Source organism: Ambystoma mexicanum, chromosome 3p, assembly GCF_040938575.1.
Source record: "Ambystoma mexicanum isolate Mex_15411 chromosome 3p, UKY_AmexF1_1, whole genome shotgun sequence".
In the NCBI taxonomy this organism is placed as follows: domain Eukaryota; kingdom Metazoa; phylum Chordata; class Amphibia; order Caudata; family Ambystomatidae; genus Ambystoma; species Ambystoma mexicanum.
Window position 1 is genome coordinate 905134109 of NC_090925.1, and position 12930 is coordinate 905147038.

Consider the following 12930-nt stretch of genomic DNA (forward strand, 5'->3'; position numbering starts at 1 on the left):
CGGTGTCCCACCTACACTCCCCGAAGATGCCCCCCCTCCACCCTGTCAATACAGGTGATCCTCCCCAAGGACCTGGATTCAATAGCGATGGCCATGTCCTGTCCACCTGGATGACCGATTCCCCAGGGACTAGTAAGTGAGACACCTTCAGGTTTCTCACACTATCCTAACGAGAAGGTCTCTACCTAGCAAACTAAAAACTAAAGAAGAATGACAGTGCCCAAATGTATCTGGCCCTCAAGCTAACACATATAACCAAAGTGTACAAGGTAAATATATCTTATATCAATTGAACGAAAAAAAAAACAAAAGTGCAAACTTGCATGAAAGTACTCCTTGGTTCCCTACCCCTGGATCAAATCAGGAAAATCCTTGAAAAAGTTCTGATTCAACTAAGTTCTAGTGTTGAACTGAATAGAAGTCTTTTCCATCCAAGATGTCCTTCCACTTGGTAAAGATGTCTTTTCCAAAAACACTTATTCACAACTGTAAGGAAGGCATGTATCACAAGTAAGAAATACACAAGTGACACAGTTCATGGGGTTTTATTGAACTTCAAAAAGGGTTGATATCTAATCCTAAATCTAAGGATGGGAGCAAGCTACGACCATCAAATAATAACGCAGTCCTAGTGGTGTCTTGTCCAAATAAAAGGGCATATACTAATAAACCTATTGCCAATCCATCCGTCTAAATGTAAATAGTGTGGGAAACAATGTTGCGAAAAGAAAGAAGTGTGCACAAAATTATATGTTGGGATGTTCAGGCCGTTGGCCTCCCTTCCCCATGTTTTCCGCACGGGACAAGGCGGTTCACTCAAGCTTAGTACCGTCTCTGGCTTCTCCAGCATGAGGATACAGTTCAATCATTAGCATCAGGGCCTTCTGTGCCCAAGTCTCTGTCTTTCAAGGTCTCTTTCTTTCAGAGGGGCTGATGCGACAAACAAGTTGCTTTCCTCTTTAAGATTTTCTCAGGTTTTCACTATTCACCTCAGATCCCCCTCGGCCGGGCTCAGATCCCCTTTAATACAATGCTTGACGGATTTCCACATATCCAATTTCTCAGGTGATTCACGATCCTCCCGGATCCCCGTCAGCCGGGCTCAGATCTGGTTTCAACACTATGTTCAATCAGTCTCCCTCCACCAGGTTCGGACCAATTTGAATTCACTTTAACACAGACTTGCTTTAACCCAAAGCTTTTCTCCCTTGTTCGGGCTCGGACCAACTTTTCTCTACTTTGTCATCAGCTTTCTTTACTGTATCAACATCGAAGACTTTGGATTGTGCACAGGATTTTGTTTGACCCTTGCAGGACCACTTCAATTTACAATCCTTTGCCACTCTTTCGCTTTTGCCACCTCTCATTTGGATACCTTAAAGAGACCTTTGAGCATGGCCATGGTGCTGGACCAAAGGTATTGTCTTGGTTTCAGAGTTGTCACTGATCTGTTGTTCAATTCTACTCGCGTTGTTTATCGCATGCGTTTCATACACTGTTCGCTTCAGCGCTCGCCGTACAATGTTGCTGCTTGCAACCTAGGTTTCAACACAGACCGGTTTGGTATAGACCTCCCCAACTCGGCGATTGTGTTGATTTCACTGGCACTGCTTTGTTGTGAGAGCCAAGGACAGTACCGCAGCAGCAGGTGATTCTCCCGCCTCGATTATTTATGCAGCGGTGGGGGGCCCAGATACCTCCTACACACAATGCAAGATTTTTCATCTTGGTTTCCTGGTCTTGCGCTTTCTATTCTTGAGGTTTCGTGAAAGTAATGTTCCTTGTCAAAAAATGTCAAGGGCACTTCCCTTCTCACGATCCCCTTCTGTTTTGCCGTCGTCTCCTCGTGTCCGTCTTGAAACTGCTATTTCCTTGTGTGCTATACCTCGCTCAGAGTATGCTCTTGTGCTCCGGCTTTTATCTGTGTGGGGACGTGTAATGGAAGTCGGGTGTGCATGATGGTCAGGAATTGCCTGACCATTTTATTGAGACATGTCAGGTATACGGTTTGGGTATTAGTCCGTTTTCTCTCATAGCGAACTGTTCATGAGAAAGTGTTTGTGCTGCAAAAGGCGGGGGGCGGGTGTGCGGTTGGGTTGAGTTTCTAAGTGAAGGTATTCCAGAGAAGGGGATACCGCATCTCGCCATCTGGTCTCCCACTCCCCAAAGACCCCTCACCCAGGTGATCCTCCTACACTGGTCCACCCCCCAGGAACTGGATCCAAGAGTGATGACCATGTCCTGGCCACCTGGATGTCCCCTGGGACTATCGGGTGAGACCCCTTCAGGTTTCTCACACAGCCCAAAGCAATGGTTTCCTTCCCAGGAGGCGAACCACATACGAGAATATCACAATTGTTATTCCAGTGGAATTTCCCTCGACCAGCTGCCATGGAAGGATGTCCCTCTGCACACCGTGGGACAGAGCCTGCTGCCCCCACATAGGACTGACGCAGATCCAGCAGCTCTACCAAGATGGCCGCCGCATTTCGTCGCACTTACAACCTGCCTGGAGTACCTGGAGAGGCACCAACAAGATGCAGCAGCCTGATTGGTTCTTCCCTCTAGCAAATACTGAGGCCCAGCTGAGCCATGAAGCAAAGCAGGGCCCGGCATTAAAGACCTGCATTTAAGCCTCCATGTCTTACCCCTTTCCTTGCCCAGGAATTGCCACCAACTGTCTGATGTGTGTTCGTTTGTCTTCAGCCATCTGCGTGCGCCCCTTGGGCACTCCTCTGGCTTCTTCAGGTAAGAGGTGCGCACCATCAGGCACCTTTTCATATTTTTGGGCATTACATCTCGATACAGCCTGCTTGCTGTGCACACTACGCTTACTAGAGTTTTCACTCTGTTCTCCTCGCGCTCCTTCTCGAATGAATCTCGTACCTTGCCTGCATTGATATGCATTTCCACAGCTGCCTAATATGCTGCCTCCTTCCGTTTTCTTTTGGAACCTTTCCGTATTCTCCGAAGCACAGAACTATGCTCACATGTTCTGTAAACATTGGCCGCTACGCCGACATCATGTACATCGCCCTCTTGACATTGCTTTGTTTACTCTGCTTGGTCTGATGTGATGTTGGGAATGCTGATTACAGCCTCTCAATTCCTAATGCAATCACACTGCCGTTACAGATCGATCCAGGTCCACCAGATCTCCCTCTCCACATTGGGTTAACTGGCGTGCACTAAGCCACCAACTAATTCCGCTACTTTGTCAAAAACCCTACTCTCTACCAATGTTGCAACTATCGTATTGTAATGCCAGCCTTTCTATCATCGCTACGGCCTACATGCCTGCGACATTATTAGCATATCTCATTTGCCTTTGCACTATTCAAAACCACGTCTACTGTTCTATATTTATTTCTAATAATATATTGCTGCAGTTTACATGAAATCCCTACCGTCATTCTGTCAGCTCGACCGCCATAGCCTATCTTTATGAGAAGTTCCTTGCCACGCTACTTTTCTCATTCATTCTTATGTTCGCTTGCATGCCTGTGGTGGCCTTCTGATCCCAGTTTGCACCTCCCAAGTATTTACTTTACCACCCTCTATGGTATATCCTGCATGCATATCTGCCCCAACTCCCCTCAACAAGATGCAAGTTCTTGCTTTGGCTTTCATATGTATTCTTGCTTTGGCTTTCATATGTAATTTGATGTACTTCCCGTAACAAAAGCGAAGCTTTCCCAAATACATATCCTATATACTTGCTATGTCCCCATATGTACTCTGAAGTAGTTCTCCGCAACAAGAGGCGAAATTTACCAAGTATGTATTTTTTGCACTATCCAGGCCTGATGTTGGCCTGTTCTGTAACTGGGCTGATTTCAGCACTTACTGTAACCATAAGCGCCTAGATTACTCTGGGCTTTGTGCGCTATATAAATATATAAAAATAAATAAATACTTTTGTTAGGACAGCACAACAAATATCTTTTGTAAAGCAACACGTTTTTCCGGATGGCTGTCAACCGTTTCTTTATACAACACTTTTTCACAGCCACATTTCGTCAAAACCAGTCTTACTTTCCTGGTATAGGACTGCCAAGATTAACTACAGTTGATCCCTTTTTTGGTTTACTCTTCTGCCAGGAAGAAAAACTCCTACAACTACAATTTGTCTCTTCTGTTATTGGCAATGTTTGTTCCAAGGTACTCCACACCAGTATCCTACGTGAGGAGAGTTGAACAATGTCTGCCTTTCTTCATAGTCCTTTGACTCTTGGCAATGTGAGTTATAGGTTTCCCCAAGTTGATGTTTCATAAAAGGAGAATGGCGCCCTTGCTGCCTCTTTACTCTACTTGTTCAGTATTCAAAGTTATTAATTATTGTATAATGTTCTGCTCTGAGCGCCCCAGGCTACCTTTTCCTTCAGGCCAACTGTCAGAAATCGGTCCCAGGTTCGCAACATCCCTCCAGTTACCTTGTCCGCTCGCAGGCAGCAGCGGGTGCTTTTACCGGATGAAAGACGAGGGGCGGTGGTGTCTTGTCCACGAACTACCTTTTGCAGACGCCTTCGTCGGAAACCGTGTTGCCGACGCTTTGTGTGGAAGTTACCATGGAGACTACGGCAGTGGACGCGTAGTTTCCCACGTGATTCTTTACGCAGTGGGTCACGTGATTGACTTACTGCCGGTAGTTCGGTATTTAACTCTCCCTCGCCCTCCAGTCGATGCTTCTGATCGTGTTTGACAGCAGCTTTTGTTTATGCTTGGATTTTCTGGTACCTTCTGACCTCGGATTACGTATTTTGGATTTCTCGCCCGGATTGCCCTTCTATATTGCTTCTAGGAATTTTGACCTTGGATCGTTCTAGGTTATTCTTGCCCAGTGATTTTGTGTTAGTAGATTTTGGACCTTGGAGGCTGGTGACCGCTTCCTCTCTGATACTTTCTTCTGTTTTCTAATCTCCCTGGGTATTACTTGCTTTCTTGTTTTCTTACTCTCCTATCTTTTTGTACCACTGTCCCTCCTTCCCGTGTTGTCTTTAGGCGTCCTCGTGCCGGCGGGCACAGGTTAGGTGCTGGACTAGAGACTTCCCTAGCACTCTAGGCGTCCTCGTGCCGGCGGGAATAGGTTGGGGTGCTGGACTAGAGACTGCCTTGGCACCATAAGCGTCCTCATGTGGTCGGACAGGCGATTGGTGATTTGGACACAAACCCGGAACTGGAGTGGAATCCTGAGAGACGACAAGGACAAGTACTCGCCTGGGGTCTCACACATCCTGAGAACACTGGTAAGAAAACTTTCACTCTCTTGCCATTTCTCTGTACCTCTTGTTACCTTATTGCTAAATACCTTTTGTTTTCTTGTGGTCTCCAGAACTCATCAGTCTCGAGGATCAATTTGTATGGAACTTCTTTGCTTAATGCCACATTTCTCTGCAGGTTAGTCTTTTGATTATTGTAGATCTTTATTAGAGGGTTTCTATATTAGTTGGTAATTAGTTGTACTTCTCTGCAGTTATCTGGAGTACCTGGATATCCTCGAAATCGTGAAGCAGTTGCGGTTCCAACGAATTTACAACATCTTTCGATCAATTAGTTTCTCAGTTTGTCCTCTTGTACCCCTGAGAATCACATTGATAGGAAGAATTAAATACTTCACGACGTGTCAACAAGGAGCAATTCGTCTATGGGTTCTGACACCAACTCACCGGTCTTCAGCATCTCTGTGTTATTCATTGCTGCTGCGGCAGACCTTCTGCAATCTGCCCAAACTGTTAACAGCTCCAGCGGTCTGCACGGCTCTTTTCAGGAGCTCCACGGGCTCTTTTTGGGTCTCTGCGTCCGCCCACACACATGGGCAACTCCCATCAGGTTGGGAGCACGTCTACCACATAGTTGCGCTTCTCTCCCAACTGCCTTCCATGGCACTGCTTCATGCTACGCGTACTCTGCAAAACCGGTTGCCGCCTTTTTCTGCGTCGGCTTCAGATGATGCTGTTTCTTCTGCTTCTGTGTCATCTGGGTTTTCCATTCATTTCCACAAAGAATTGGAACGCTTTACCACTGGGGTTAAGAGCACAACAATCGTACGGGGTCTTCCGCAAGCACCTTAAGACTCTATTGTCCCATGATATGCCCATTGAGGGTTTTTTACCCTAAACTATTTGTCTTTCCCTTTTCTGCTTCACATGTTGCTGTAAGCAGCGCCTTGATGCCTCCGGGTTTAGCACACTGTTATAAATGTAATAAATAAATAAACCACAAAGCTTCAAACTGCTTCTGCCTCTGCTACTTTCAGAAAGCAGCATGCTGTTATCGGTGATACCCTGATTAGGCTCACACCTTCACCTTCGCCAGGAAATTGCCTGCCCCGCCAGCCGCTCCGGATTAATACTTCTTATACTGTTCACTTGGCAGTCTTATCTCGCAACACTTGCATGCTTTTGTGGCATGTTCTCTGCACTCTTCCACCCTGTACTCATGGGGCCTTTCCCCTTCGTCCCATGGTATTTGTTTCCAGTCTCTTGTTGCTTCCCATATAGGGTTATTCGTTCCGTTCTTTATTGGCTTCTCACTACTCCAGTTAGGCTGCTTTTGTTTGTTTGTTTTGTTTGTTTGTTTGTTTGTTTATTTATTTATATTGCGCACCAGACCCTTAGGTTACCGGGCGCAGCAACAAGTATATGCGAAGCTTACAATGTTACAATGTTGTATAAATGAATTTACAGTATTACACAATATTACACAAATTACTAGAATGTACAAATAAACAATTGCCGTATTTACATGAATGTACAGTTAACAATATACAGGATTAGCAGTAATAAACATAAGGGTTAATGTCACGTCAGGGTGCATTAGGTAGGACTACACTTGTGAGTGTTCAGGTGTCAGGTCGTTGTTGGCGATAATGTGTTTGATAAGGTTCCTTCTGAAGTGAGGGAAGGGTTGGTCAGCTCTTAGGTTAGGTGGCAGGGCGTTCCACAGGTTAGCAGCTTTCACAGGGAAGCTGACGCCACCAATTTTGGCAAGTCTGAATCTGGGTACTGCCAAACAATTGGAGTTGGCGAGTCTCATGGGTCTATTAGAGGTTTTCTTTTTATTTTGTCCATCAGGTAGCTAGGAGCAGCATTATTTAAGGCCTTATGGGTTAGTGAGATCATTTTTAGCTGGATTTTGTTCTCAGTGGAGAGCCATTTATGTTGCCGCCTAGTCGAGGAGATATGCTCCCTCTTCTTTTTTATTCCTAATGCAGCTCTAAGAGCATTATTTTGTAGAGTTTGAAGTCTTTGGGTATTGGCTTTATTAGCACTACTGTATAGGGCATTACAGTAGTCAAGTCGGGAAAGAATTAAGGCTCTAGCCAAGATTAGGCAGCTGGTATTGGACAGGAAGGGCTTGCCTGCTCTAATCAATTTACAGGTGTAAGCAGTGGTGGAGGCTAGGGAGTTTACCTGTTTGGTGAAGGACAGGGTAGAGTCGAGATAAAAACCAAGTGTTTTTACTTCCCTCGAGACTTTGATGACATTTCCGTCTATGCTGAAGGCTGAGTAATCCGGGCCCAATTTGTTAATATTGGCTTGTGTGCCCAGAATGATCAACTCTGTCTTATCATCATTCAGGCAAAGACCGTGAGTAGCCATCCATGCCTGAATGATGAGATACACTCTATTCACCAACTCCCCATCCTCGCTATGATCCCCAGAAAGTGGGAAGAGAATCTGTGTATCATCCGCATAGTTAGTGTAGGTGATACCGAGATTGTCCAAATCATCGAACAGAGGTTTGGTGAATATATTGTAAAGGGTCGGAGAGACGCAGGATCCCTGAGGGACTCCACAAGTAATGGGTATAGGGTCAGCTGCTGCCGATGGGGAAAAGACTCTCATAGTTCTCTCACTCAGAAAGGATTCTATCCAGCTGATAGCTTGGGTGGAGAAGTGAGCGGCAACGTCCAGGTGTTTACAGAGGACTTTGCGGTCCACAAGATCGAACGCAGCTGAGAGATCTAGTAGGAGGAGGAGGGCTGTCTTACCCTGATCTCTCAGTTCGTCTATTTGGGCCTTTAAGTCAATCAGGGCTGTTTCCGTCCCGTGTAATGGGCGGAAGCCAGATTGTCTAGATCCTAGTAGTTTGTGCAGTTCGAGGTAGTTTTGAATCTGTATGTAGGCCACTTTGTCCAGGATCTTCAGCAGAAACGGAACTGTGGTGATTGGGCGGTAATTGGTAGGGATGAGAGGATCTAAAGTTTGCTTTTTAAGCAACGGGAGCACCCAGGATTGTTTTAGGTTAGCTGGGATGATGCCTGTGGAGAAGGATGCATTGACAAGTTTGGAGATAAATGGTGATAAGTCTCTGGCAGCGTCTTTTATTAGCTGTGCTGGGCAGATGTCACCTTTGCAATTAGATGGTTTGAGGGTGAGGATGAATTTTTCAATCTCAAGTGTGGATGTTTTGGTGAAGGAAAATTTGGTAGGTTGAGGCATGAGGGTAGCCTTAGGTGGTGACAGGGTAGGTAGTTTAAGCGAGTCTTTTTTCAGTTGAATTTTATTTTGGAGGGTAGTAATTTTATTAGTTAGAGCATATTGGATGTCAGAACACCAGGTCTGATCTTTAGTGCAAGTGTCTGGTATGGCAATAGGTGACTCAAGTTCCTTTAGGATGGAAAAGAGTTCCTTCACACTTGATTTAGAGTTAGCGATACGATCGTTATATGAATTTCTCTTAGCCAGACAAACTGCATTTTTGTATTGACGGGAGATAGATATTAGGTTGGCCTTGTTCTCAGCAGTTGCACATATTTTCCAGTTGGATTCATATTTTCTCTTGGTGAGACGTGAAGCCTTGAGTTCCGGCGTAAACCATTTATTTAGATGGGCTTTAGGTTTGCTTGTGCGCATTTTGAGTGGGGCAATTTTGTCCAAAGTATCAGTCATGATTTTGTTATACTCATGAACTAATGTGCCGGGGTCTGAATTGTCAGGCAAGGCGTTTAAAGTTGGAAGAATAGCGGGTATGACATTTTCCATTGTCATATTCTTTTTGTTTCTTGTAGGGCATGAGAGTGCCATGGGGACGACTGTAGAGGATGGTTGGGAGGTTAGGAGGTCAAAGGACACTAATGAGTGGTCAGACCATGATAATGCCGAGATAGATGAGATAACTGTAGTACAGTTAGAGTCAGCGACCCAGTCTAATATTCTACCTTTCGTATGGGTAGGGTTGTTGACTTTTTGGGAGAAGCCTAGGGAGTTAATAGCGTGGGCAATAGTCGCGGCATGCGCATCTGTTTTGTCATTAAATCCTATGTTGAAATCCCCTAATACCAGCAGTTGAGAAGTAGTTTTAGCATTGAGGGTTAGAAGTTTGTGTAGATCCTCTTCAAAGGTCCCAAGCGGACCTGGAGGTCTATAGATTAGGTGAATGGTTAGGGATTGATTATTATTTATAAGGAGTTTAGCAGTGAGGGCTTCACAGGATTGTAGCGTTTGTGCAGGGGCTAGTCTTAGTGAGAGGCTTGATTTAGAGATAATGGCAATTCCGCCTCCGCGGGAGCCCTCTCGGTCTTGTCTGCATATAGTGTAGCCGTCAGGTATGGCTAACATGAGTGAGGGGCCTGCTGCCTGGTGTAGCCAGGTTTCAGTTATGGCAATGAAGTCCAGATTATTCTCAGTGATTAGATCAGCTATCTCAAGGGCATGTGCAACTAGTGACCTGGCATTGAGGAGTGCTCCTTTATAGGAGTGATCCTTAGTTTCCTCTTTAGTATGTGTAGGATTAGGAGTGTTTTTCGCACTGGATTTTGTCTTGGACACAGATATTTAGGTAAGCGATGAAGCTAGGGTGTGGTTGGAGGCGTAGCCTGTATTGCCAATTTGATGTTTCATTTCAGATTTTGTAGTAAGGAGGAGTCGTCTGGGTGTCTCATGGAGTTTGTTAAGTCTGGCACGTAGTTTACTATTTCTATCGTGAGTGGAGCTAGGCTTGGAAGTGTAAGCTAGTGGTTCTAACAGAGCTTGGTGTATAGAGTCAGTGTAGGCATGAGTATTAGTAATAATATCTGGCGATATATGTGATAGAGGTGCAGGTGAGTATAGTGGGGTCTCTGTGTAGCTGCCCTGCTTGCTAGTAACTGGAAGTGTAGCAATAGCCATGATGCAATAGAAGCTAAGTAGGCTGGACATTGTGCGTAGCTAGTACTTAGTTTGGTGCTTTTATTGTTCGTATCTCATCCTTATGACTGGGACGAGATTCTCCACTCATATACTGTTGTCCCGGTGGCCTACTGCTTCTCTCCTTCTCCCCGGTACCTTTGTGTATGCAGGGGAATCTTGCAGGGCTCGGGTAAAAGACTTCTTTGTCTGGCTTGTCAGTCATTGTTTTCGCTGGTAGGGAGCTGCTAGCGCTTCCAGTTAGGATGGTCTCAGCGTCGTTAACCGGGCATCTCCTTGTAATATATACGACAGGACACGTCTTGCCGTACAACTTCAATACCTTTTATTCAGGTGCAATGCTAATTGCTTGGCTCCTGGAAGCATCAGACTCTGTATTCAGCAAAACGGAAAAGTAAAGGATGGCAAATGTTCATGGGAAATGACTGGCTTGCGCATGTCTGCTGGCCCTTTCGTGTGTCGGTTCTTCAATATGCCTTGTGAAAGGATTCCTCGTTCTCCTTCCAGTTGTTCGCCACCTCTGTCTGTTTGTACAAAGAAAACAGCAACAAGCAAACCAATCAGCGCCGCCTTTTGCAGTCGGGCTGCTATGATCATTCAGCCAATCCGCTTCATTCCCGGCAGCTGCGCTGGTATTGGTGTTCTTCCTATCTACTCACCCATAGGGGTGGTCCCAATGACCTGGCAGCTGTATTCCATCCCAGGATGCCTCTGAAGGGGGCTGTTTCTCAACTGACGTGGGTCGGGTCGGCTGTGGGATTCTTTCTCATGTGACCGTGAGTATTGGCTACTAATTCCTGCATGACATTTCTGGGCTCTAATGAGGGAGTGTCCGACTGGAGGAGGGGCGGTGCTTGGCTGCTTCTGGTGGTTCCTGAGCCTCGTAGTGCGACCGTGGACCTCTTTGATTTGCGTTTGAAAGAGGTTGGTATTTGTTCCTGTTGTTAGGCAGTGCTGGTCCCGCTGTCTTTTCGGCCCTGTAGCTTCTGCTGCCTTATGTGTTCGTCCAAACACTCGCCCACCATGATGCAGTCGTGGCACGACCAGGCCTCCAGATAAGGTGCGTACTAGGCCTTTTTACACATGAAACTCTTGTAAATACGACAGCTTTATTATTTTCCTGTGTACATTTACACACAAATTTAGAGCAGAGGGCAGTGCAAAGGGTCAGGTTACTTGACAGAAACCTGAAGGCTTCTTTTGAGCCATGATAAAAATCTCTGAAACAAACGTATTTATTTGAAGCCTTTCATATTTTCCTAGCATTTTAGCATTCTAAAATGTATAATATGGAAAATTAATCTGCAATTGAGAATTAATATTTTGTAACAAATTGTTTTTTTTTTTCCAGTGAAAGCAAATCAGTATTGCACAATTGTATTTTTCAGGAGTTCTTGTGCTGTCTGCATAATCATGCGGAGGCAGATCATTTTTACACTTATAATTAAATGCACACTCTAATTATAAAAACTGTGCGTAAAATGATGACTATGCATGGTCTAGTTTACATCCATTCAACCTTGCAGTCAATGGGTACATTACTATTAATGGTCAGTGGCAGCAGAGTCTTTGCTCAAGGGTGAGTGATTGTCATTACACAATCACAGGTGTCCTAGCCGCTCATAACTACAAGACTACTATTAAATCATCCAAACCCTGACTCGCCAAGAAGTGCAAGCACTGTTCAAAAACAAGCAAATGAAAGTTACATTTGTTATTGAAATAAAAACTCAGCAAAACCTGTGATAATCCGGATAGGTATTTAACTTTATGTAGCGCTTCATACATGGTTCGTCCAACATCTAGGCACTGTGATTATTACACCTCAGTTGATACTCAGTTAACCGACCTCTGAAGGAAGGATGTTAGCCAGTAAGATAGCTCAGCCAGAAGAGCACTTGTTGCTACAATCTGTGCGTGATCTGTAGGTTGCAGGTTCAAAGCCCGGCAAGGCCAACTTAGTCTTTCATCCTTTCAAGGTCAATAAAGGAGTACTGACTTCGGTTTGGTGATAATAATGATAAATAGGTTCTATGTACAGCGCTTTGCCAAAAGCGCTATATAAATAACCATTTGACCATGACATTAGATAAAGAATTTTGCATGGAGTCCTTTCCTCTCTGCACTGTAACATTGACATACCATTAGGTAGTAATGGCACCAGGAAATGAGGACTTTCATCAAACATCAAGACAAGTCTGCTATCGAACCTCAAAACACACAATACAATTCATGCTTGCTTTTCTATGTAATTGGCTACGTTTTTGTGTTTTCAACTTTTAAATATATACAGTAGAAATAGAATGGCCAGACCTTAGAGAAATAATGAAAGGTGTATTCTGTCACACTGCAGAAAGCTGCCGCATAGTAAGGATTTCCATACAGTTTTAAGCCCACATCGGCTGGATGTCACATACATTTTACTCTCTTGCAAATGAGAAGTCATTTTTACTCTCTTAAAATCACATTTACTCTCAAAGTTGAAAAATGGGGAGTAAAATACTCACACCTCAAAATCTTATCTGGAGCACTGGTCACGACACCACCTTGCACCGGACTCCTCCTCCTTCTGCTAACGGCTTCCCTGTTTGACTCGCCACCCCTCTTAACGTCTCAAGTTGGCGTTCTCCACCTTTCCGAAGTCACTGACTCTGTGGCTTGCTTCTGCTCCACCTCCTCTTCACGGCGCGCTTACGTCGGGGGGGAGGGGGGTGATCACCTGCACACCATACACTCTGCCACGTCGTAACCCACTTGTCACAGTTAAATACGTGTCTCCTTTTAAAAAAAAATCTATTTG

The 12930-nt window shown here is 45.0% G+C and overlaps 1 protein-coding gene across 1 annotated transcript in view; it reads left to right on the forward strand.

Moving 5' to 3' along the window:
- Positions 1–12930, forward strand: part of CHMP4B (charged multivesicular body protein 4B) — a 479020-nt gene that overhangs the window by 47953 nt on the left and 418137 nt on the right. The window lies entirely within an intron of this gene.